This window comes from Podarcis melisellensis (genome assembly GCF_964234715.1).
Source record: "Podarcis melisellensis genome assembly, chromosome: 5".
Taxonomy (NCBI): Eukaryota; Metazoa; Chordata; class Lepidosauria; order Squamata; family Lacertidae; genus Podarcis; species Podarcis melisellensis.
The window spans coordinates 19,389,882-19,415,514 of NC_138537.1; the positions used below are offsets into that span (position 1 = coordinate 19,389,882).

Sequence of the window (25,633 nt, forward strand, 5' to 3'; positions counted from 1 at the left end):
CTGCATGTGCCAAATGAAGGCATATTGTGAAGCTATTCAACCCAAAACAGCAAGATACATCCAGCAGATGGCAACCTTACCCAATCAGAAGCATTTTTGCCATGAAGAAGTCAGCAATACTTCAAAGCCTTTATGCCATGCTTATTCCGTATGCATAATATGGATCTATTTTAAAATCACACAATCCATTCTGCCTGGTACTATAAAGACCGGCTTGTCTTATGAGCCACAGGCTCCACTGCTTTGTACATTGCTTTTGCCCTGCTCCATTACATTGCAAGGCTGATCAACAAGGACTGAACATGTGCCTGCAAATTATTTTCCACAAAAACTAAACGCTTTGTAAAATAATGCCCCTGAAACAGAATAGACCATCCAAAGTTAGCAACAACAACAAAACGAGACAGTAACCCATGATGGGGGCAGATTTACTAGCAGGATAAGGAAGGGCCAAACCAGATGTGACTGTGGCTTCCAGTTAGTGTGCTTAAACCTGGATCTGCTACAATCATATAGTAAGCAGAGGCTGACTGTGATTTAAAGAACAAGAAGGTGATGGGTAACGGGAACGAGTCAGTGCAAGTCAGGAGAAAGCAAAGTGCATTTGCACTTGTTTGCTTTGTGTCTCTCGGCAGCTAATCTGGAAGAGTGGGGAGAAAAGTGACCAGATGCAGTGGCACCCACAGCAGTCACTCCACTCCAGAAATGCCTGTGAGCCTAAAAAAAGGTTTGCATGTACATGGGGAAGTGTAAATAGCAAGTCGGGGGGGGAGCAAGTCTGATTGATAGCACAACAGGGCCAAAGGACGCCCAGTTTTTCCCTAAGCCAGTGCCCTGATCTATCTCAGTACTGCCCATCCCAAGGCTGTTGCAAAATATTTGTTAACGAAAACTACATAAAAGCTAGCTGCATGAAAAAGATCACGTCAATTTGGGCCTCAAGGCTCTGTGCAAAGTATGCCTCCGTGAGCAGTTGTGGAGAAGGGTGACCAAAACTGTTAAGCAGCTATAAATAAACCCGAGGCCCCAATGAGAGATGAAACCATGAAGGGGCTCAACAGTCCTTGAGGCAAGTTGAAGGGAGCCAACACTGCTGTGGACATCAACAGACCTGGCCATTAGAGATGAATAGACCCACAGCTGTAAGGAATATATGAGCCTTCCCTAGCACTGTGAGCAAAACCCTCAGGCACCAGTGAAATAAATACTTGTACTGTTTGTTGATTGTCGTTCTCTGCGCCTTTCCTCATTCTTGTTTGTTGGCTACAGCTGTTCCCTTGATTTTTGTTTTGCTTCAAATACTTTCGCACGTAAAGATTTGGAAATGTCATTCTTCTAATGCCAACGTTTGAGGAAACCCTGAAGGCGAGAATTGAAGTGGCGCACCATCTCCCAGGGGATGGTGGGAAAGGACACTGCTCTCACAACACAAACACTTTTTTTTGTTTGTTTGTCTACTTTGGCTTTTCATTGTGCAGTTAACTCGCAACTTATGTGCATTTCACATGTGTGATCTCAACTGCTGAAGGCCGAATGTGCAGAAGGCAGACAGCTTAAAAGCTCTTTTGTGCAGGGGTTTCCCAGCACAGAAGGAGCTTTTCAGCTCTCTGGTTTGCTTAAAAGCTGTTTGCCTTGTTTGCGGGAGTAAGGTCCATTTGGTGCACTGACTTTAGAAGGTAAGACTGCTCGCATGGGGTGGTTTCAAGGGGTGTGTGCAAGCATACACATTTTTGCATAAACACACTATCCCCAGAACATAACCCCTGCATAAGATGTGGGTTACCTGTAGCTTGAGATGTATGGGGTGTTAAGGGGACGGGTAGTACCTCTGGCAGAGGACGCCTGCTCCTTCTGGGGAAGTTTGGTCCACCTTTGGTCCCCATCCTGCACTCAGCTCTCAACTGTGGCTTCTAGAAGCTGTCAGCATGCGACAGTGGCCACACCCCAGGAAACAGCCGGGCTGTCATGGGATTAATTACCATTGGATTTCTCCGTCTTCCATCTGTACTTTGTGTGTTCAAGGGGAATACACTAAAATGGAATGGAGAACCAGAGATTCTTGGTCCGTGCTGCAAGGGGCAGTCACTGCCTTGTTGCACTAGCTTTACTATGCAGCCTGCTAAAGGGGTTTGTGGATGCAGAAAAATGTATTTCTAGCTTTCAGCCTGCAGCAGTGACCACAAACACAGAACTCAGCCACACCTGACCAAAGGAATATTCCACTCCAGCCAATGTTGTTTTTCATGGCCATTATTACTATGTTTTCTGGACCAAACATTTTCTTTCTGGTTTTCGCTTTTCTGACATGCATGTGTGTTTTTCCTTCTTACCCCCCCTCTAAGGTAAGAAAGGAGCTCCATACCTTTGGGTAAATGACAGTTCTGCCTAAATAACCTTGGAGCAGAATCCTTCCCAATGTGGCCGCTGCTGCCACACTGACCTAGACAGCAAGTGGGAGTGCCTGTTTCTGAATAAAACTACAAGATTATCGTTTACAAGTAAAAGAAGAAGAATGTCCTGATTGGCTGCTTGAAGGAAAGGGGGATTTTTAACATACTCAGAGATTATGGAAATATTCTTTTCCTCTTTCAACACACAAACACACACAATATTCTGGTACAGTTCTCGTGCTTGCATTCCTCATTTATGTTACTAGAGGACAATCTGCTAATCCTGTGAATCCATTACTGTGGTAGTAAATGTATGCCAGATGTATTTACTCCCTCAGGTTTATTGGAAGTGCAGATTACAGCCTGGAAAAGGGTGTGGTCTCTTCTCAGGTCCACATATACACCTGCATACTATCTTACGTTTATCTGTGTTAAACCTTCAGCATACATAGATTGTAGCCAACTGTGGGTGGCCCTGAGATAATGCTTCAGGTTATAGCCAAGAGAAAAGTCCCTGAAAAACAAAACTAGGGAATGCACTAAAAGGTTCAAACACATGGTAATTTAAAAACAGAACAAACTCTCAGGCAACTGGTGAATTTTACAGCCAGAAACATGGTGGAAGCCTCAAATATAGGCAAGGCAGTTCGCAACATAATGTACAAAAATGAGAATACAAAATACAACCAGGTTTTTTTGTTTTTTACTGGGCAAGTTTTATACTCCATTCTACTGAGTTGCTATTGAGGAAAATCAAACCTCAATTGCAATCCGATGAATATTGGTGCGCTGGCCAGTTTGGGGCATGATGTGCACTATATGTTGATTGACTCACCAGATTGACACAGATGACTAGAAACTTTCAGGTTTCCCAACCACTGAAGGAAAGTGTGGTTTTATGGAAGTAGTGGGTACAAACTTCTGGGTCATATTTAAGCAACACATGCATTGCACATCTTTCCATATCTTATGCAAGATGTTAAGTTGTGGGTGAACATATCAGATGACACAGCGATTCTTCAAACAGCTCTTGTTTATTCACAGGCCAGAACTGAACTGAACTGAAGGGTTCAGTCAGCCTGCTTATATAGAGCTCCAGTACAACGTAACTGTAACAATTTTCTAAAACTATCCACTGAACGTCACTTTCGATCCCTTATTTGCATAACTATCTACAGTATCCCCCTGCTGGCCCAGGATGAGAACTTCAGTACATAACACAAGACCTGCAAGTTTAAGGGCAAGGAGTCTTCATGTGAGATATCTGTGTTGGAACATGAGTGAATCTGTATGAGTAGTCTGTTTGCCCCCTTTTGAGCAGGTGGTTTTGCAGGTGGGCCCTGGACCTCCCTGGGTCCTGGACCTCCCTATCGCAGGCCAGATCGTATTCCTGCAGCCAATTGGGCCAATGGCTCTGAACAACCACAAGCAACAAGTGGCTAATAATGCACTCACAAAATATTTATAGCATTACACTGTTTCACAGTTCATGAACAGAAGACATGTAATCACAAATAATAGGAGTCAAATAAACAGAAATGGTAGGCGTGGTCAGTCACTATCAAAGAACACTAAGATGGAGGGAAAAATGCCTTTCCACAGTCAACATCCTGCAAATGTGTGGTGATAGGTGCTCCGAACGTAGAAATATGGTACTCCGAGCACAGCAGCAGACAGAACAGTTCTTACGGGATAATGAACTGTTTCAATGATAATTCTTCATCAGCTGGCAATAATATGAAATGAAATCCATTATATTCAAGTAATACAGAAATCAAAATGACAGACCTGCATATAAACAACCAATAATAAATACATACCAAATAAATTATCCCTGCGGGTACATCAAATAGCCATGGATCAGCAATCACTTAAAAGTGTAGTAAGCTGATACTGTTGGCAGAATCCTAGTAGCATTATAAAGGCAACCCACAGGTACACTGAATCACATACAATTTCAAGAAATTTAAAGATACAATATCCAAAATCTAGCATAGAGGACACAAACAGTAGCCATCTTGTCTGAAAACTTAAATAAAACAATTAAAATCTAATTCAGTGTTCAAACCCCCAGGGTGCAGGGATTTTAATAGTTAAATCAATTTAGTTTCTTGTTGGTTAGTAGTAATTTGTAGTAATTTGACGTGATCTCTCCTCACCCCAAATTTTCTCTGATTAACCCACAGGACTGTGTAAAGTAGGTTTGTATCTGCATGATGGTATTTTACAAAGTGCTCAACTGAAGGTGCCTCCATGACTTGATTCCTAATGTGGGATCACAGACACCGACCACTTGTGTGGTCAATCCAATGTAAAGCAGATTGCAAGGGCATCTTATTAGGTATCCCTAATACCATCTTTGGTCTGACACGTACTGAAATGACGGGTGGTAAATCTAAAGCTAGAGGGAGCATCATAGATCTCTTTCGTCTGTAAAACAAAAGGACAAGATACACATCTACCCCATTTATGATGACCCAACAGGCTGGAACTAGTGGGAGAACGTGCCCAATGTAAGGTCAGAATGGACCAATATGCCTTTAATTGACCGAGTTTTTCTAAGGCCAGTAAGTGGAAAATCAGAACAGCCTTGGACATTCCACAAGATATGCCAGTGTTTTCTTATGATCCTAATGATCCTATCTGAATACGTGGTAAATTCTAAGGATCCCGTGATCCGTGTATTGGACAATGTTTGTGGCGTTAGGGAAAAAAGTGATGAGCAATCCTTAGCTAAGGATCTTTTTTTCGCCAAATTAATCACTCGGTTAGGATATCACCTGGAACGTAAAGAATTGGACAGGCCATCAGCTCTACTTAAAAAAATCATTCTGTAATGAGGAATTCCTCTTAATTCTCAATAGTTGGCCGTACAGTAAGTTATCCTTAAGATGCCTGGGATGGAAGGAGGAATAATGCAATAAAGAATTACAATCAGTGGGTTTTCTAAAAGGTTTCACAAGTAAGTATCCATCCTGTTTTACCACCTCAACATCTAGAAATGTAGAGGAAATGGTACTATGATGTCCTGAAAAAGAGAGTTGGGTGTATTTTCCCCTCATTTTCCTCTGAGCTGTGACCTCCCTCAAACCCCTGTTGTAATTCTGAACTGTCTTCTTCTTCTCTGGAAGGGTCAGGCTCGGGAGGTGGTCTCCACCATTCCTCCTCTGCCCAGTGCCTGACATGTCCCTACCTACCTAACCTTTCTAAGAGTAGTACAAATGGAACAGAACAGAATTCAGAAAACATAACAGAGCTAGGGCAAAATTTTCCAAATTCCTGATGGCCAGGTCACAGTTGTTTTTCTGGATTAATGTGGAAACATGTTTTACTTGTTCAAACCCCCCCCCCAAAAAAAATGTGTCTGAAATGTCTTGATCAGCTCCTAGAACAACAAGCAGGCAATCTCCTTCAACTGCAGGTCAACCCAGCTAACATTGCCCTCTTCCATAAATCAGTTTAAAGATGGGACTATACTTTAATTCTGGGCAATAGTGATGGATCTGAGCATCCAATACCTGCGCTCAATTCAAAAAACACCCAGAGTACAATATAAACAGGGTTTGGATTGCACCCTTACTTATTTAAATATACAACAAGAGTTTAATATCACCATTTCCTTCTGCAAATTGTCAGAGAAGTAGTAAGCCTTTGCAAGCCAAAACAATATAATACCTGCCTTTTGTAACACAATAAAACCATACGAGTCTCACCCACACAGCACTAAACTATGGATTAAGTTAATGTCAGAACATGGCATCTATTAATTACACTTCCTTGTGATGGAGTTGTAGAAAAATTACATCCCTCTGCATCATTGGGGCCATTGCCATTTAATAGCATTAGAGCAAGTTTTATTCAGCGTTCACTAGGCTTTATATAAGACCCATTAATCTTAGTCCTTTGAAGGTATCATTATTGCAAGTATGAATCTTCTTTTTACAAACGTAGCAAAGGGTTACAATTCTGACTCATTTGAACTAGCTCCAGGTTGTCAGTCTTCTGTCAAAAACCTGTGATCTCATTTGTTAAGGATTTGCTGTGACACTCCCATTTCCCATTTAATTGTTTTTATTTTATTTTTTTATTTTTTAAAATAATATTTATTACTTTCCCAACAGTTTAAACACTACAAAAGAAAAAAAGTTAAACAAGACAATACAGTACAATACAAAAACAGAAACACTACATAACACTAACACTAAGACATTAAACTAACAAAACAAACCAAAAACAATTTAAGACACAGCAAACTATTTCAATATCTTATCTTTCATTCACTTGTTTCAACGACCTCCTCACACCTCCCTTTTTGTATTCCACTTCTGTTAATTGTTTCAGCAATTCCTTTCCATCTTCCTCTGTTTTCTGTCCTGTAATTATCTTAACATATTTTAACCTTGTTTTTCCCTTTAATACAGTAATAATCTATTTGTACTTAGTTCCTTATAACATTTCTACTAAAGCCATATAACGTCATTCCAACATTTTTCTAACATTCATTAATTTTACAGTATTTCTGTAAATAGTCTTTAAACTTTTTCCAGTCTTCTTCCACCGACTCTTCTCCCTGGTCTCAGATTCTGCCGTCATTTCCGCCTGTTCCATATAGTCCATCAACTTCATCTGCCATTCTTCCCGGGTGGGTAGATCTTGTGTCTTCCAATACTTTGCGATGAGTATTCTTGCTGCTGTTGTTGCATACATTAAAAAAGTTCTATCCTTCTTTGGCACCAATTGGCCGACCATGCCCAGGAGAAAGGCCTCTGGTTTCTTCAGGAAGGTATATTTAAATATCTTTTTCATTTCATTATAAATCATCTCCCAGAATGTCTTAATCCTTGGGCATGTCCACCAAAGGTGAAAGAATGTACCTTCAGTCTCATTACATTTCCAACATTTATTGTCGCCCATTTAATTGTTTTTAAAGCACAATTCAATCTACTGGAGATTAGCAAAGGCAAGATGTTTTTATTTGTGGCTTCCAAGAGTCTTCTTGGAACTGCTTTACACATAATGAGGAAAGGAGAGTTACTCAAAGTGTAAAGAGGGAATGTGTAAAGAAAGAGTGTAAAGAGACACCCAGAGAGGAGCTCACACCTGTTTTGCTCTGCCACTTTCCTTTGAGCTCAGGGCAATGCTGAGGTGAGCCTGAGTATGTCATCCGAACCTAGGATCACAGTTAAGTGCTATTCCTTAGCAATTATTAGTAACCAAGAACACACCTTGTGCAGTTAAGGAAAACAGTGCATGACCACTACTCCAGGTTTGAGTGGCATGCTAAACCAAACCTTGGTTTAACTGCCATCAGAGCCGGCCCACCAATGAAGCGTGGTGAAGCACCTGCCTCAGGTGGCAGAAGTACAAGAGGTGGTGTCCCGCACTCCCCACCACTGCCAGAATGCCCGTCTCACCAGCAAAAGGGAGACATTCCAACAAGCAGCAACACGTTGTAGAACGCCAAGCTCTTGCAGAGTTTGGCAAGAGGTGGTGTTCCTGAGAACAGCACCAAAGCTCATCTTCTCCGGCCCGGTTTGGCAAGACGGGGGCATTGGGGGGGAGGACAGGGAGCAGTATGTTCGCAATTTGCCTCAGGTGTCAAAACAGGATGGGCCATCCCTGTCTTCTATGCCACACTGAGCTAAAAGGCCTGGGAACGAGCAAAGCAGCTGCAATCTCCTCCCTGTAAGCCAGCACATTCACTCTAAATAAGCCATGGTCTTCACACAGCACATAGTTAAACTATGGAACTTGGCCCCACAGAAGGCAGCGATAGCCACCAACCTCTTCTTCTTCTTTTGTAAATGCTTTTTATTGGTTTTTCCTTTAATACAAACAAAATACAGTGAAATTTAACAGTTGTTTACCCACATTCTTTCCCCACACTCTGCCGAGCGTTGACTTTCTTCCCTCCCTTCAACAGGCTTTCTTACTTCAATTACCACCAACTTCAATGGAGAACTGGGCAAATTCAGAGAAGATAAGGCTACCAATGGCTCTACCTGAGATGGCTATGCCTGCCCACAAGGTCGGAGGCAGTAGGCTTTGGAATATCAGTTACTAAAAACCACAGGAGGGGACAATGCTCTTGACTCAGGTCGTGCTGGCAGACTCTGCTTGGCCACAGTAAGAAGAGAATGCTGGAATAGATGAGACACTGGCCTGATCCAGCCAGCTCTTGTTAGGTTATTATGGTTTATCTTAGCATTACATGGGAACAAAACCAATGTGTGGGATGATGGCAGACCCAGACAGCATTGTTTTTTAACCAGCTATCTGTGTGAATTAGTACAGGTCCGTATAGTTAAAGCTATGGTTTTCCCAGTAGTGATGTATAGAAGTGAGAGCTGGACCATAAAGAAGGCTGATCGCCGAAGAATTGATGCTTTTGAATTATGGTGCTGGAGGAGACTCTTGAGAGTCCCATGGACTGCAAGAAGATCAAACCTATCCATTCTTAAGGAAATCAGCCCAGAGTGCTCCCTGGAAGGACAGATTCTGAAGCTGAGGCTCCAATACTTTGGCCACCTCATGAGAAGACTCACTGGAAAAGACCCTGATGTTGGGAAAGATTGAGGGCACAAGGAGAAGGGCACGACAGAGGACGAGATGGTTGGATAGTGTTCTCGAAGCATGAGTTTGGCCAAACTGCGGGAGGCAGTGGTAGACAAGAGTGCCTGGCGTGCTCTGGTCCATGGGGTCACAAAGAGTCGGACATGACTAAATGACTAAACAACAATTCAGAAGTAAGCTCCACCGTAGGACTGGCTTCCAAGTAAGCATATGTAGTGCTGCAGCCTTATACCCCACCTTTCCTAAAAGTCTGAGGTTGTCCACATGAAACCTGATTGGCACTGAGGTCACTAGGAGGGTTGGTTTTTATGTATACAGGAAAGTGTAGCCTTATGAGGCTTTGCCCTCGGGTGGGAAAAATATTGCGCCTGGGAGAGGGAAGTGGGAGTCAACAGACACTCAAGGAATAGTTTCGGAGAAAAGGTTTTTATTTCTACCATCCATGAACTGGTAGAAGGAGCAAGTGTGATAAGTCACAAAAAGCATGCACGAAGTTCACAGTCATGTGCACAAGTATATATACCCCTTTCCAGTTCCCTCCCCCTTTCTCCTCCCTCAGGAGTCCTCTGAGCATGAACAGAGAGCTGTCTTGGGACTATTGGACTCTTCCCAGGAAAGGGGTTTCAGAGTGTTCAGATATGTTTCAATCTCTTGTTCTGGCATGGTTCCCGGACAGAAAGTAAGTTGCAATGTGGTTCTTTAGCAAGGCGAGAAGGCATGAGAAAGGCCTGAGAAACAATGGACTGTGTTCCCTACCTTTGTTGAAAAGCTCTGAGAAGCTTTGAGCCTGCTTTGGTGGGGGGTGACTTCGGGCCTAGGTGAGGTCACCTGTCTTCACCTTCCTTCATTCCCCCCTCTTAATCTTTGGACAGCCTTTTTCTTAAAAAGGCTCGTCCCAGGAAGGCACAGGCTGCTCGTCCCAAGAAGGTACAGGCTGGTATACTTGGGCCAGCGCTATAATCTGGGGGCGAAGCATGCGTGCCCCCCTTTCTGAAGCCCACATTGCAGCCAGAAAAAGTTCCTGGCGTAGACTCAGGTGTAACGGTTTGGGCTGGGAAAGTACGATTGCAGATTGTCACTGGCGCTCTTTGATTTATTGACACAAAGCCAGCCAGTAATTCGGTGAACCTAGCCTTATCTGTGCCATTCATGCACAGGGTTATTACCAAGTTGGTGCTGTGGTTCAAAGGGGGCTTTAATTACGTTCTGGAGGCTCTGGGTGGAGCTCTGTCAGGTGGAAGCGGGCTGGGGCATAATTTCCCTGATTGAACGTCCCACACAAATACCCTCCTCTGCAGGGGTGTTGTAAAGCTATCCAGGGGCCCTGCAACCTTCTATAAAGCTGAACATGCAAAGGGAAAGAAAAGAAAATGAGAAAATGTCCTCTTTCAATCCATGCTGGATTCTTGAGCAGTGCAAAACGCCAGCGTCCAGGAGTGACGTTTGCAGGGCAGGGTGGTCATCTCACAGGCGTCGGGTCGTCTGGTGGGCGTTGGGCATCTTGGGTCCCTTCCAACAAGGCTGGGGCGATGTCTGGGCATCTGGGTCCCCATCTGGATGCAGAGGCTCGACCAAGGCACAAGGCGTTCCGGCAAAAGCTCACCTGTTAAGAGAAGAGATAACAAAACGGCAGCGATTGCACAGAACAAATGGATAGATAACATTTGCACATAAGGTATAGGCCTAGCAAACATTAATTCAAAAGGGTATGCTTGGCAGGAAACTTTGCAAGGGGTTAACAGTTCCTTGGGTTAAGTTTTTGCCAGGTGAGATTTTTAAAAGTCTCATTCGTCTGCTCTAAGTTTCAGAGCTTTAAGCCATGTTGCAAATTTCAGTTCATTTGCCAGTGTCTGTAGAAAGAACAATGCGTTCCTTGCTTCTGCCAAAGTTTCAAATTCCTCCAAGCATCAATTCCTATGTTGCAGTAGCGTTTTGATCCGAGCATGCTGCACTTCTTCAGTAACTCCTAAAAAGAAAAACTTTTTTGACAAAGTTCACAGAAAGCATTCACTTGCTTTTTAAGAAAGTCACTCTTCAGGTTAGTGCTTGGGCAGGGGGGTGGGTAACTCTTGGCCTTCTGGGTTTATGTGGCTGAACTGTAAATCCAGAAAGGTTCAGGGTAGCAGGCTGAATGCAGCAGTGTCCTTCTGAGATAGCTGCCAAGAGATAAGCTACTCCAAGCGCCTGGCACAAGGGGGGAAAAGCTGATGTCCTGTTACTGCATGAATGAATGTTAGAAACAGTTAGTTCACTTGCTTCTGCAACAGTCTTTTAGCAAGAACAGAGATGAGAAGAAATCATTTTTGAGAAATCTTAGTCTGTGTGCTGTTGGATCGGGGCCAGGCAGCTTCTGGGAACCTGCGTTTGTTGGGCCTGGTTTACCCTAGTAAGTTTCTTTGTCACCTCTCAGGGCAATTGCCTGTGCTCCCGGCTGGTGAGGTGGAGTCCAAGCCATGGGGTATCCCTGTTCTTGCACTCTGCCTTGATTTTTCTGGAGTTCAGGGCTGGGCTTGTGGCTGTAACGTAGAGGCTCATGGCTGGGTACATGGCATCGGAACTTTGGTTACTGTTCCCAGCCTGTGGGGAGTGGGGCCTGTGGGCATTCCATTTCCCAATGACTCTCTTGCCTGCAGATGGCACACTGGTTTCTTCCCTAGGCGTCTTCTGCCCCTCCCGTGGACACCCTCCGGGATTGCATTTTTGGCTTTCTGGCTGCTGGCTGTTTGAAGACAAACCCCTAATTTTGGCCGGGTCCTCTTTGAAAGAAGGATTCTGATTTAGGGTGCTTGGAGGTCCGTGGTCCTGGGCGTCGGATGACTCCAGGGGGGTCGTACACTCGGTGGGGTGGGGCCATCAAAGTGGAGTTTTAGCTGCCTCAATTGCAACATCAGTATTGTCCGCTGCCCTGAGGGCATGTATCTTGCAGATTTTCTCAATGGTCAATATTGTAATCCTAGGGATTTTAACCCCTCGGGCTTTAATTGTCCTTTATTCTTTTTTTTTAACAGTTCTGTCCTATGCGGCTCTCAAAGCCTTCCCTTCTGTTTCTTTCTGTCTGCCAATTCTCATCCTTGCATTGTGCTGCTTCTAGAACCAAGAAGCCACATCCAGGTCACTCTTTTGGATTGCTTACTGGCTCTATCTCACGCGGCTCTTTAAAATCTTCTGCTCTTTTCTTTCTGCCAATTCACATACTGAAATACTCTTTGGCCTGTCTGCTTGTCCATTTCACCTGATTCCTTCTGAATTTCACCATTCTCAACTTCCTCTTCTCTTTCTTCCTCACTCTCTTTGCTTGGGGGTTGGGTAGGAGGAACCTCATTTAGCCCTGGTGCAGTTGCTGCATAGGGTGGAGGGGGGCTAATTATTCCTCCTTCCTCTTCTGGGTCTGGCAAGACTGCTGGGGTTTTTTCCCCTAACTTGTACTTGCTGCCATACTGGGCACAGTTTGGCACGGCACTGGTAATCACAGTTCTACTTTTCCTAAGCCATGGGGGACGGACAGGAACTTCACATAAGTGTTGGAGTCTATTTTTTTCCAGTTTCTAAAATCCCCAATCTTCTCCCTTTGTGGCATCTTTCCAGTTTGTTCAGGAAACATCGCAGGGGGGTCGTGGGAGTGTTTTACTGCTTTTTCTCCATGACCCTGGGACCCTGGAACACTGGGACACCCCGTCCTCCTAACGTCATTTCTCTCGCTCAGTCACAGACCAGACTTTGCTTTCAACGTCTCACACACTCAAAACATTCACTGGAGTGTCCCCCCCACACACACATTCAGAAAAACCCATGCACCTCCCCCAATCCCCTTTTTTACCAAAAACCAAAACCACAACTGGCAGCGCTTAGACTTCGACCAGGGCCCAAGAGCACCTTTTTTACTGCTTCTTCTGGGCACAAAACCAACAACCAACCACAACCGGCAGTGCTTAGACTTCAACCGGGGCCCAGCAGAACCTTTTTTTGCTGCTTTTCTGGGCAAAACCAAAACCAGTGGCACTTCTCCTACCCTGCTGGCGGAGCTGATCAAACTCTCTTTGCTCCCACCTAACCATGTGGAGCTTGCTCCCACCTATACCCTGTGGAGCCTTACCTTTGTCCTCGAGGTACCTTCTTTCAGCCGTTGCTTTTTCTCCGGTCCTTGCAGTGTGTCCACTCAGGCACGGGTGGCAATCCCTCCCACGAACTTGGCAGGATGTGCACTGGAACTGCTGACACGAACCGAGCTGTTCATCACAGGGACGCCTTGAACCCACATCCCTTATCCTCAGGGAATCTGTTTTTCCCGGCCAAACGCACCAAGAAATGTAGCCTTCCTTCGCACCCCACCTTTCCTAAAAGTCTGAGGTTGTTCACATGACACATAATTGGCTCTGAGGACACTAGGAGGGTTGGTTTTTATGTATACAGGAAAGGACAGTTAACAGCAAGAATCAGAAGCTGTAACTGTTGAGACATCTAACAGCCTCCAACTGTCAAGTTCTAACCTTTGTGATCCACAGTACATCAGCCTGCTGCGCTGTCCCATCATCTGCAGCATAAAAGATCACCATGAAACAAGTTCAAAAGTGAAAAAGCAGCCTCAGTTAAATCCTCAAAGAGATGTCCAGCATTATAAAGTTTGCAGCACAGTGATCTTAACATAAAAAGGAGTGGCTGGTGAGTGTCCCTGGATCACCTCCAGGTTCCTTAAATAGGTGCCATCTGGTTCTTCAGTTAACAAACAAAGGGATGGGAGGTTTGTCACCACAGGCCTGCAAGTGCAAATGGGATAATACACACCTGATTGACTTTGAGGACACTAAGAGGGTTGCTTGCTATGTATACTGGAGAGCAAAAAGTAGAAACTGTAATTGTTGAGACATCTAACAGCCTCCAACTATGCACTTTCGAGGTAACCTATGCAGGGCCGTCTTTACCCAGGGGTGCAAGGGGTGTGGGGCACCTGGGCACCGAATTCTGGGCGGCCCCAGGCCCCTGCCGCTGAAGCCGCCTAAGCTCTTAACTATCTACCTGTAATGAAATAATAAATAATTTTGATCAAGCTAGAAAAACGAAATACATATATACCTAGGTTTTACCAAAATGTATCAAATTTGTGTGCTCATTTACCAAAGACGCGCCGTGCCGCCGGCGGCGCTTGGCATTCACAACAGCGCCGCTTGTCAGACTCAATGATTTGGGGGTGCTGGGCAGATTTTTGCACCCCAGCGGCGCATATGCTAAAGACTCCCCTGAATCTATGGAGAAACATTTGCATGTTCCCTCTTTCACAAGTTACGTCAAACACAGTGGTATGGTGGCAAATTCAGAAGTGCAGGGTCTCTTCATGATAGTCACAGCTGTGCCGCTTCTAAGATCATGCAATAATCTTATATTTATACAATTATACAATAAAAATTAGGGATGTTTTGCAACAACTGTTGCTATTCTCCAGGGGTTGCCTTTCTGCAAGATCTACTATTTTCTCTGTGCATGCGTGGACAAATTATTGCGAGTACGCCAACGTGTTCTTGACTTGTGTTTTCTGGGGAGTTCCATTGTTCATGACAGAGCATGTAGACCATTCTTATGAAATTGAAGCACATGGTGTCCTCACTCTATGTACTTAAATGCTTGACTTTGGAGCATACAGCCGCTAAGAAGATCCCCTTTCATGTGGCCCTTTCCAACCACATTGGGAACATGTTCCTTCCCTCAAAGAATTCTGGGCACTGCAGTTTGTTGACGGGGGTGGGGGTGGGAATTCTAACTCTGCGAGGTGTAAACCTCAAGGCCCAGAATTCTTTGAGGGGGGAAAGGGGTTTCAAAGGTGCTTTGAAGGCACAGTGTGTGGTGTGAAGGAGTTTGCAGTTCTCTTTTATACAGTTATCTCCAAGGTGGTTGGTGGGAGCAGGCCTTTTCTCGAGGGTGGGGAGTGGGAGCAGCCTTCGGCCTACTGGGACGTGGGTGGCAGTGTGGTCTAAAACACTGAGCCTCTTGGGCTTACCAAAGGTTGGTGATTTGAGCTTCTGTTGCTGTCCCAGCTCCTGCCAACCTAGCAGTTTGAAAACACACCAGTGTGAGTAGATAAATAGGCACCACTGTGGCGGGAAGGTAAATGGCATTTCCATGCACTCTGGTTTCTGTCACAGTGTTCTGTTGCACCAGAAGCCAGTGGTGTAGCATGGGGGGTGCAGGGGGGCCGGCCGCACCGGGCGCAACATCTGGGGGTTAGGGTTAGGGGGCGCAAATCCATGGGTTAGGGGGCGCAAATTACTTGCCTTGCCCCGGGTGCTGACAACCCACGCCAAGCCACTGCCAGAAGCAATTTAGTCATGCTGCCCATGCTGTCTGTGGACAAAGGCCGGCTCCCTCAGCCTGAAAGCGAGATGAGTACTGCAACCCCATAGTCATCCATTGGGAAAATATATGCCCGTTTTTTGCTGACAAGGTTGATGAAGTGGTCAGTTGAGGCTGACCTGATTGGACATGAGCAAGCTGGATTTAGATCAAACCGATCCACAACAGACCAGGCAATTATTCTTCATCACTTAGCCCAGAAATACTCGACACCTCGACGGGGCCAACTTTGCGCAGCTTTCATAGATTTGAAAGCTGTGTTTGATAGTATTCCGAGGAAATTACTATGGGATAAACTTGCCTGTTGGGGAATAGATAGAAGGCTCCTGTGGCTTATCTCCCAACTTCATGCCGGGTCCGTGGCCAGGGTGAGAATATCCCCTGCTGGCGACCTGACTAACCCAGTGCCAGTAAAAAAGGGTGTACGCCAGGGTTGTATTTTAGCGCCGCTTCTTTTTAACTTATTTATCAGTGATATGAGGAACCCATTAGCCGTCGCACAAAAATTTATCCACACCCCTCGCATAGCTGATTACCGTTGTCCTTTACTTCTCTACGCAGATGATGCGGTACTACTCTTACTCCAGAGTGGGTTTAAGGAGGGCACTAAAGATTTTTGCGACATATTGCCATTCTAATCATCTGTCTATCAACCACACCAAGTCTAAAGTACTGATATTTTCAAGGAGTCGAAAACTTTATTCATGGAAGCTGGAGGGCACGAAAATCGAACAAGTACATAAATTTAAATACTTAGGAATTTATTTTCAATATAATTTAGGGTGGAAAGCGCACGTTGAATATTTTCAAAACAAGACAAAAGCCCTATCACACTCCCTCCTCCGTTTTTTCTACTCTGAGGGGGCCTTATTCATCCCTGCGGCCTTGAAAGTGTATAGCATCAAAGTGATGGCCACAATGGCCTATGCTGCACCTTTATGGGCTGCCTTTGCAAACCTCTCACCTTTAGAGACACTTCAAAGCCAATTCTTACGCCGACTTCTAAAATTACCAACATGCGTAAGTAATGCGGCTATTCGCTTAGAAATGAAGATCCCCTCAGTGGAGTTAGTTATATGGAGGAGAGTTTTGATCTATTGGATATCCCTATGGCATAAACTCCCGAACCACTATCTAATTCAATGCATGTGGCGGGATGACTTCACAAATTTGTGGTCAGGAAAAATCCATGCCAAATTGCTGTCCTATGAGATCTCGCCCACTGAATTGCTCAAACTGGATCTAAATGTGGCAAAAAGGTGTATAAATCAAAGGCTGGATGATGTGGAGCTATACCAAAATTTCGTAGCTGGTGGTGGAGCCTGCTCGCCGTTAAATTTCGGCATAACCCCTATCTACCGTGCTCCGTCCTACTTAACATCGCTTATGGCCGCGTCTCACCGATATGCCTTCATTAGAGCTAGGTTCAATGTCTTTCCAACAAACGTGCTGAGACACAGATTCACTAAGGGCCAAGTCTCTTCAATGTGTGCTTGTGAAATGAAAACATCTGAATCTCTACATCATGTTATGTTTATCTGCCCTTTGTACAGTTCAGCCCGTGCTAGCATACTAAACCCCATAATCCAGCCTATGGCTGACAAACCAGTAGACCTACAGCTTGCCTGGGTTCTTCGAGATGTGGATCCTTATATTACCCTACAGGTTGCTAAATTCCTAACAGCCGTCCTCTCGTACAAGAGACGGAATGGAATGTTAGCTGATTATTGACAGTTATAAGAATTTTCTATAATGACATCAGATATTGATTTTAGTGTAGTGCCAAAATTTTTTAATCTTAATCTGAAACTTTTTATGAATGGCTAATATCCGTCCTTGTGAGTTGCGAACTGTGTTATACTACTTGTGGTTTGTACGAGTCCGCTGTTTTATTTGATTCGTTTTGTTGTCTTGTGTTTCATGATGGGCGTAAAGCCAAATAAACATTTGTTGTTGTTGTTGGTTCCCATAGTCGTCTTTGACTGGACTTACCTTTACCTATGGGGACACAGGTGGCGCTGTGGGTTAAAGCCTCAGCGCCTAGGACTTGCTGATCGAAAGGTCGGCGGTTCGAATCCCTGCTGCGGGGTGCTCTCCCGCTGCTCGGTCCCAGCGCCTGCCAACCTAGCAGTTCGAAAGCACCCCCGGGTGCAAGTAGATAAATAGGGACCGCTTACCAGCGGGAAGGTAAACGGCGTTTCCGTGTGCAGCTCTGGCTCGCCAGAGCAGCGATGTCACACTGGCCATGTGACCCGGAAGTGTCTCCGGACAGCGCTGGCCCCTGGCCTCTTAAGTGAGATGGGCGCACAACCCCAGAGTCTGTCAAGACTGGCCCGTACGGGCAGGGGTACCTTTACCTTTACCTTTACCTTTACCTATTGCTGGACTACATCTCCCATCATCCCCCAGCACTGGCTTGGCTGGCGAGGAATTCCGAGAACTCCAGGAGGGCCACAGGTGCCCCCCCCCTTTTTTAAGGATGGCTGCTTGTCCATTCATAGCGTAATGACCGGGGTGCTCGGAATTAACGCAGCGCAAGATTCCTCCCCGGCGGCTTTCTCCTGCCGAAGGAAGCTGGAAAGCGTCGCCACCGCGCCCGTGTGCCAGACGCCGCCCAGACGCCGCGCTCCACCGAGGCGACGACCCGGCGGCATGGAGCAGAAGAGACTTTAGAGGTAGGCGGGCCGACGGAGGGATGCTCTCGTGTCTCCGGGCGCTGCGGGAATCCTGAGGGGCAGGAAGCCCGCCTCGCCTCCGTCGCCATGCGCCACTGCGGTAACGGCCTCCTTCCCCCTCCTCCGAGCGCGGCGCTGCCTTGGCGCTTGTGTCCTCCCTGCTCGGAGCTCTTGCCATGCTGCCGTCTCTCTTTTTCCTCCTCGCTAGGCAAAACGCAACAAGGGCGGCCTGGGGACGAAGTAGCTAGCTGGCCCTTCCCTTTTCCCTTCCTTTCCTCCGGGCTGCGGCGGGGATGCGGCTTCCTTTCCCGAGCGAGGCGGTTGGAGGCTGGGCAGCCCCACGCCCCGAGTCTTAATAGGATGGTTATGATTATTATCTGTCGTAGCAATGCCAGCAAATACTCCTGGGGCACCTTTTTTTTTTTAAGAACAGCAACAACAACTTTAACCACGCTTTTACCATGCCCTTAGTTGCTGTGGAGCCCAAAGGAACAGCTCGTGCCATAAGGGCGTGAAGCCGTTTAAGGTGCTTAACTGTTTTATTATAATAAAGGCTGGGGGGGGGGAGGAAGGAGCAGTCTTGGCAGCTTTTACTGCTGCCTTGGGGTGTTGTGGTTTGGCGCATCCAACAGCTTCCCCCCCCCCCCAAAAAAAGGGGGGGGGAGAACCTGCTGAAAGCAAAATGAAAAGGCTTCTCTCCCCCCCCCCCCTCTCTAAATGCCTGCAACCTTCCTGGTGTTTTTCCTTCTCCTGGTTTCGTAGACACACGTCTCTCTCCCTGCCACCTTACCCCTGCCGACGTGATGCCCTCCTTTAAATATCCCTGGCCATAGAGGAGGAAACAGCCCTTTCCCAATATATGAACTGAAGCTGCAGTATGGTGGAAGCATCAACAGAGGCTCCATGTGCTCAGGGTAACACCCACACACCCAACAGTATAGGTGGTGCATTTTTGTTGGTTGCGCTGGCTGCTGGGGAGGGTGCTGCTTGGCTCTCAGCCAGTAGTGGCAAAGGAGAATTCGCATGCTGAGAAGCTGCTCCCTAGGAAGGTGGACCAAGTCGTGTGTGTTTGTTTGCGCTGTCAGTTGCTTGTTCTGGAACTGGGTTAGCAGTCAAAGTGGGTGGATAGCAGCCCAGAGAGTAGGTGGAGAAATTCCTTACTCCATTCTCTGATCTCTCTGTGCAGTGAAGAGTCCAGTCAGTAAAGAAGTTTGGAGCATCCTTCGCCTAACTTTTGAAGCACTGTGGTGAGTTCTTTCTCTTTTTTTCTATTTCTATTATTATTACTATTAAGCAACATACCGTACTTTCTTCTGGAGGTACAAAAGGTGTACCAGCACCGTTTTTTCTAGAAGAAAAGCACTGGTTAAAATTGTGGCACGTACTATAACAACTTCATGGTGAGTACGGGCGCCATTTTTTCTAGAAGAAAAGCACTGGCAACAAACACCCACACACCCCAGATTATTCCAGAATTAATATATTCCTGGAATAATCTGGGGGGGGGTGTTGCCATTAGACACAGTGAGATCTATGGTGCAAACCTATGTATGCTTACAAAGAAGTAACCATGTCATCACAACCCTTGCGGAGCTGGGTGTGGCTTTCTCCAAAATAAGTAGTATCAGAGGGGATCCTAAGACAGCACTCTTACCTGCAATTACCTGGGAATTAGTCCCGCTGAATCCAACAGGACTTACTTTTGAGTAGACGTGGTTAGGATTGTGCTACAGGTGGGCTTATCTCTTCTTTTACTCCATCTTAAGACCCAGCACAGGGGCTTGTGGCAGCAACATCAAGCCAGCTTTGCCAGCCCATCTGGTGAAGCATTCTGGAGAACTAGAAAACTTCCCCACATTGCTAGAGTCAGAGTGGTGTGGTGATCAGAGTGGTTCAGATCTCTGCTCAGATATGAATTTCACCAGGTGACCTTGCGTCACCCACAGTCTCTCAGCCTAACCTACTTTACAGGGATGTTGTGAGGATAAAATGGGGAGGGGGGGAACCAGGTATGCCATCGTGAGCTCCTTGCGGAAAGGGTGGGATATAAATGCAATAAATAAATATTTTGTGACATTACCGTTGGTCTTCATAAAGGTATTGCCTGACTCTGGGTTTAGGCATTTTTCTTGTGGACTGACTTCCAAATTAGGCACAGGATTGTACTGGTAAAGCACTATGTATGGGCTGCATCCTTTTAAAAAAGTATTATCAGTGAGGCAAGCACTCTCTTGCTTGGTCAAGCTTCAAAACACTGCTCTGGACATTAGCTTTTGACAGCTACAAAACTGTTCTTCGGGGCTAAAGGTGGTGTGTTGTTCTTTAGGAAAAAAACATTAAAATTGTTGTTGCATCTTGTGGGCTGGCACTGATGCCTTGATGTTATAGAGCAAAAATCTTCACGTGAGTTCTTAATTGCTTATAAACTACCCAGCCTTATGAGTTTCACAAAGCCCAGGAACAAGGTAGTTGAAACATCTCTTCCCCAAGAAATGGGAGAGGACTCGTAAGGCTGCAATCCCACCCACCCCTTTGCTTTGAGCTGGAGTTGGGGAGAACCTCAGCTAAGCAGAATAAATGGTTGGACAGCAGATGAGCCACTCAATCCAGGCTGGCCTTGCTTGCTTCAGGTTGGCCCAGTGATTTGTCTGCTTCACTTTCTGCCCCACAGTTTTGTTAAACCTTGCCACTACTGCCTCTAGCTGTCCAACCACATAATACCCCAGGACTTTTTTCCTGAGTCCATATAATGCAACAGTCTTGCTGAAGCTAAGAAGGTCTGGTTGGTTCCCATGTAGGGAGAACTATCTAAGGAACCCGATGTATAACACACAGAAGAAAGGTTTGGTGTAAAATGTAATAAAGAGATTGTAAATTTCCATTCTTGTACATAACGGGATGGTAAAATGACAGAATTCTTGAACTGTGCCAATTCTTGATGCAAGAGGGACAGTGTGTGTATTTTAATGTGGCCTTAAAAATCTCCTTAAATGTAGAGGACTGATATAATTACACCACTTCCCCAACTTGCCAGTGTTTACAAAGTTTTTTCCATAGAGGAACATTGAACATTGAACACAGCGAGACCCGCTAGCAGTGGAGACTAGACTCTCAGGGCAATGGGGCACTGCCCCACCAACCTCAGTCTGCCCTCAGCCTCCCCCAGCTACCTGCCATCTTTACTTACAGCCAGCCAGGTTGTCTCTGTCTCCACCTACTGCTTGCCTCTCTGCCATTCCAGTTGCAATGTGCACCACCTACTACTGTTTCTAATCCAAGATGCATAGGAGTGCCCCATGTAATAGCACGGTCATGACACCACAACTGTAATCACTTGAGGAGTAAAGTTTGCTTTGCCTGAGTATACAGGAAACAGTATCATAGTGCTTTTATCAGAATGACCTAAAACCCATAAAGCGGAAAGCTAAATTTCGAGTTTTGCAGAACGCTTCTTCAAACTTGACGTGTGTTCAATTTTTGCTTTTGATTTTTTTATGGGGGCATTTTAGAAGACCCGTTTTGTTTAGGGGTGGAATATTCTGAAAACCTTGATATTAGGCTGATTTGCACAGATTCTCTCCCCTCCCACCCCCCCCCCAAAAAAAATCACCACACCTTGATCTCAACAAGAAGTGAGAAACTATTTCTGTTTGCCTCTGTGGTGGGGACCTTAGCATCTGACTTGAATTCTCCTAAGCCACTATCATTTTGACTGCAATTTGCACCTCATGTCTTTATCCTCTTCATTACATTATAGAATTGCAGAGTTGGAAGGTACCCTGAAGTTCATCTAGTCCAACCCTCTGCATTGCAGGAATATGCAGCTGTCCCCTACGGGGCTCAGATCTGCAGCCTTGTCGATATGAGCACCGTGAATGGATGTTTTAATTATCATGTTTTTATTCTTTGTCTGTTTTGTTTGAATGACTCTCTGCCCATATAATGAATGATGGATTGAGTCCTCTTGAGCCAATGGCAGCCCAGGAGCCACATTGAGGGCAGATAGAGAGAGGATGAGATTGCAAAGAAGGTGCATGGGGAAGCATTCCAAATGGGTGCTAACTTGGATAAAATATGGGGGGGGACAGGTAAGCACCATCCTGAATAATCAGTCACAGGATATGGCTCTCACACACACCATCTGAATGGCAATGCCCATCAACCTGTAGGGGGCAGCCCCCTTAAATATTTTATTGGGAGTTGGCTGCTATGAGTCCAAAGATGCTCAACTGCTTTTTTTTTTCTTGACTGTGGACCACTCTGAGGCATCACATATGTGACCTCTCCAGTATTAAAGGCATGCAGATGAAATACAGCCTGCAACCTGTGATCCTGGTTTGTTTTAAACCCCGCTTCCTTTGTTTTGTTGTTGCGTATGGAAAGCATAGTCTAAAACGGAAAGCTTCTGCAAATATGCTTATCCTGTGGCAAAAGAAGTTAACACTTACAGAACAGGGATGACCAACGTGGAGCTCTCCAGATGTTGCTGGACTACAACTCCCATTATCCCTGACCATTTCCTATGATATTCGGTGTGTGTGTGTGTTGTTAATAAACCCGGTACAGTTGGGTTTCTCCATGGTATATCCTAAAATAATAGCTAAACAAGTCTTGCAAAATAAGATTGTGTTCCCTTAAAAAAACAAAAAAAAACGTGTTGAGAGCGATGAGTCAGTGCGTCCGGCTGTTAACCAGAAAGTTGGTGGTTCGATCCCACATAGGAACAACTGTGGGTGAGGATTCCTGCATTGGGGGAGGGTTAGACTAGATGACCCTTGGGGTCCCTTCCAACTATGATTCTGTGGATATCGGCTCCCCCATGCTTTGCATTGGATAGATAGATGTGGCAGTGATTTAAGATGCAGATCTCAGTGTCATTTTCTCCTTCCACCCCTACCTTTTTTTAAAGCACGTGTTCATGTAAATTCATTGCTTTAAAGGTTTCAAAAACAACAACAAAGAGCTGGAAAGCTGCAACTGGAGAGTGGGTTCATGATGTTACTTGAGACAGCCAACCTTTATTGTATACAATTGGTTACTGCTTCACATTTGCAGGTCTGGTTGCCTGTGAACTCAGTCCTCTGCAGGGACTATTTTCTTATGTCCATTGACAATGTATCAAGTGTGCTTTCACAGTTCAGATTGATGCCTCGAGCCAGTGTAGTGTAGTGGTTAACAACCAGGTTCGCGTCTCCGCTTCTCCACATGCAGCTGCTGGGTGACCTTGGGCCAGTCACACTTCTCTGAAGTCTCTCAGCCCCACTCACCTCACAGAGTGTTTGTTGTGGGGGAGGAAGGGATGAGAACAGAAATCGTGCAGCAGTGGCAGCAGGAGGCCCCATTAGCCAAAGTGGTACCACAGGTTAAGAACAGTTTCAGGTTAACCCGAGGTACCACTGTAGTTGCAGATAGAAGATGGAGCAAGCTTGTTTTCTCCTGCTCTGGAGGGAAGGACTCAAACCAATGACTTCATGTGATTCCTACTAAAAACCAGGAAGAACTTTCTGACAGTAAGAACTGTATGACATAGGAACAGACTCCCATGAAAGGTGGTGGACTCTCCTTCCTTGGAGGCTTTTAAGAAGAATGGTCATCTGCCGTGAATGCTTTAGCTGAGATTTCTGCATTGCAGGGGGTTGGACTAGATGACCCCTGGGCTCGTTTCCCACTCCACAATGCTCTGGTTCTCGGTTGCTGTAATCTGACAAAACTTAACAGAGAACAGTAGAAGAGCAATGGATTGTTGGTGTGATAACCCTGGGAGCGGGGCGCTCTTTTCCACTTCTTGTGCATAAGGTGAGATACTTGACTGGTACCCGGAATTTTCCAAAACTGTCAAGATGTGGCGAAGAGAGCTAAAATCAACTAAGAGAGCAAGCACAAGTCAGTGTGTCTCCTGCCTCAAGTTGCTTCGTTCCAACACAATGAGCCAAAACTCTACCCATTACAGAGACCAATGATCCACTCTCTGGCTGTTTTGTTAAGCCTTATAAAGGAAGGGCAGGATAAATTAGATTGGGGCATTGTGCCACTAGAGTTAATCCTATCAACCCGTGATCAGAAGTGCTGACCCACCAAAGCCTGCTTTTTTGGCCAGGGGAATCGGGCACAATGCAGATACCATAAGCAGGACCATAAACTGTTTGGGTGGGTGTTGCCATCAGGAAAACATTAACTCTTCTTGCAGCACCATCCTAATGCAACCTGTTCCTATTCTCCATCCCCGACAGAGCTGTGTTGATTTGATATTTTTAGTTATCCTTTTAGTTACCCATATTTTTAGTTAGTATCATGTGTAGCTTGCCACTCAGGCCCCAATAATTAAATGGGCATTGGCCAGGAATAGAAATATTTCTCTAAAGGAGACAGGCAGTAAGCAAGATGTGAGCTTCCCCTTCAAGAAGAAGCCCTCAATCTTTCACTTAGTAGATCAAACTGATCTGAGCAGTGGTATGCAACAGAAAAGCTGGAAAATCTGGTTTTGGGTCCAAGGAGCCAAAGCCATTTTTCAGATACTCCTTATAATGTTTTGCTCCAAGACTGTGATGCAGTGGCAAATTCTGAAGTGCAGGTGCTGTTTTACGACAACCCTCATAGTTATGCCCCTGTAGCCATGCCCCTCCTGTGCAACAGAGATAAATGTTTGGCCAACACAGACATTATGGCTTCAGTACCAAGACAGCTTTTTCTCCCCATCCCATCCACGCTTCTGTTTTGTTAAAATTCAGCCTGATTAAGAGTTTTGGTGGGCTCACGCTTCTGGTTCTGGTCTGCCTTAATGGATGGCAGAGACCGTGCGATTCTGGGATTCTATGATTTTCCTGCAAGGAAGTGAAGAGACCCAGCAATATTTTGTCGCACTTCCCATGAGTACTCTTTAACAGTGACCTCAGGTGTTTGTGTGGCCCATGGAATTGGGAGACTGTTGCACCCTGACTGGAAGGGAGTTCCATAGAATTTGGCCTGCGGTGCTGAAGGGTTACAGCCCTTCAGATAGAGGAATGCCCTTTGCAAAGTCAAGGCACAATGACGCCCTCCAATCGTCATGCTCTCAAACTTGGTTAACTGTTCCAGACAGCAAGGAACCTGAAGTAACGTGTGCGATGATAATTGCTCTGATCTCCACTTACTTGGTACAATACATGATTTATTTGGATGACCCCACCCCCTCCATTTTGCACAGGGATTCAAAGTAGCTTAAGGCATTTCTGGTACAATCTGATAATTTGGAAGCTTTTTACATTCATAATGCTGGCACTCAAGCCTTCTTTCAGTGACGCTGGCACCAGCTCTGTTGGCTTCTGTTCGGATGCTGACAACAAAGGATTAGCTCAGAGTTAATAAGGTTGCTTTGAGCATTTGAATCCTGCAAATTCTTGCAGTGCTGTTGGAGTGACGCTCTGGGATTGTGACATTGCACTTATTGGGCAATATGGCTTGAGTTGAGACTTGGAGCACTCAGGGATAAATACTTAGGATGACCTAATTTTACTCATAGAGTACACCCATGGGGGGGTGGGGAATAGGTCCATTAATTTCAATAGGTTTATGCTGAGTTAAACTTAGCTGAATACCAACCCTGCCTTAATACAGTGGTACCTCAGCTTACAGACGCTTCGGGTTACAAACTCTTCTAACCAGGAAGTGGTTGCT

The 25,633-nt window shown here is 45.5% G+C and overlaps 1 protein-coding gene across 5 annotated transcripts in view; it reads left to right on the forward strand.

Annotated features, from left to right (window-relative positions):
• Positions 1-25,633, forward strand: part of SPTSSB (serine palmitoyltransferase small subunit B) — a 66,872-nt gene that overhangs the window by 32,628 nt on the left and 8,611 nt on the right. The window contains exons 2-3 of one of the 5 annotated variants that reach the window (XM_081911446.1): positions 17,954-17,980; positions 19,167-19,227. The gene's annotated coding sequence lies outside the window, so the exon portion shown is untranslated. Of the gene's footprint in view, positions 1-13,443; positions 13,623-17,953; positions 17,981-18,014; positions 18,081-18,875; positions 18,895-19,166; positions 19,228-23,640; positions 23,777-25,633 lie in introns of those variants that run through there. The other 4 variants (XM_081911448.1, XM_081911447.1, XM_081911449.1 and 1 more) reach the window with 4 other exon arrangements.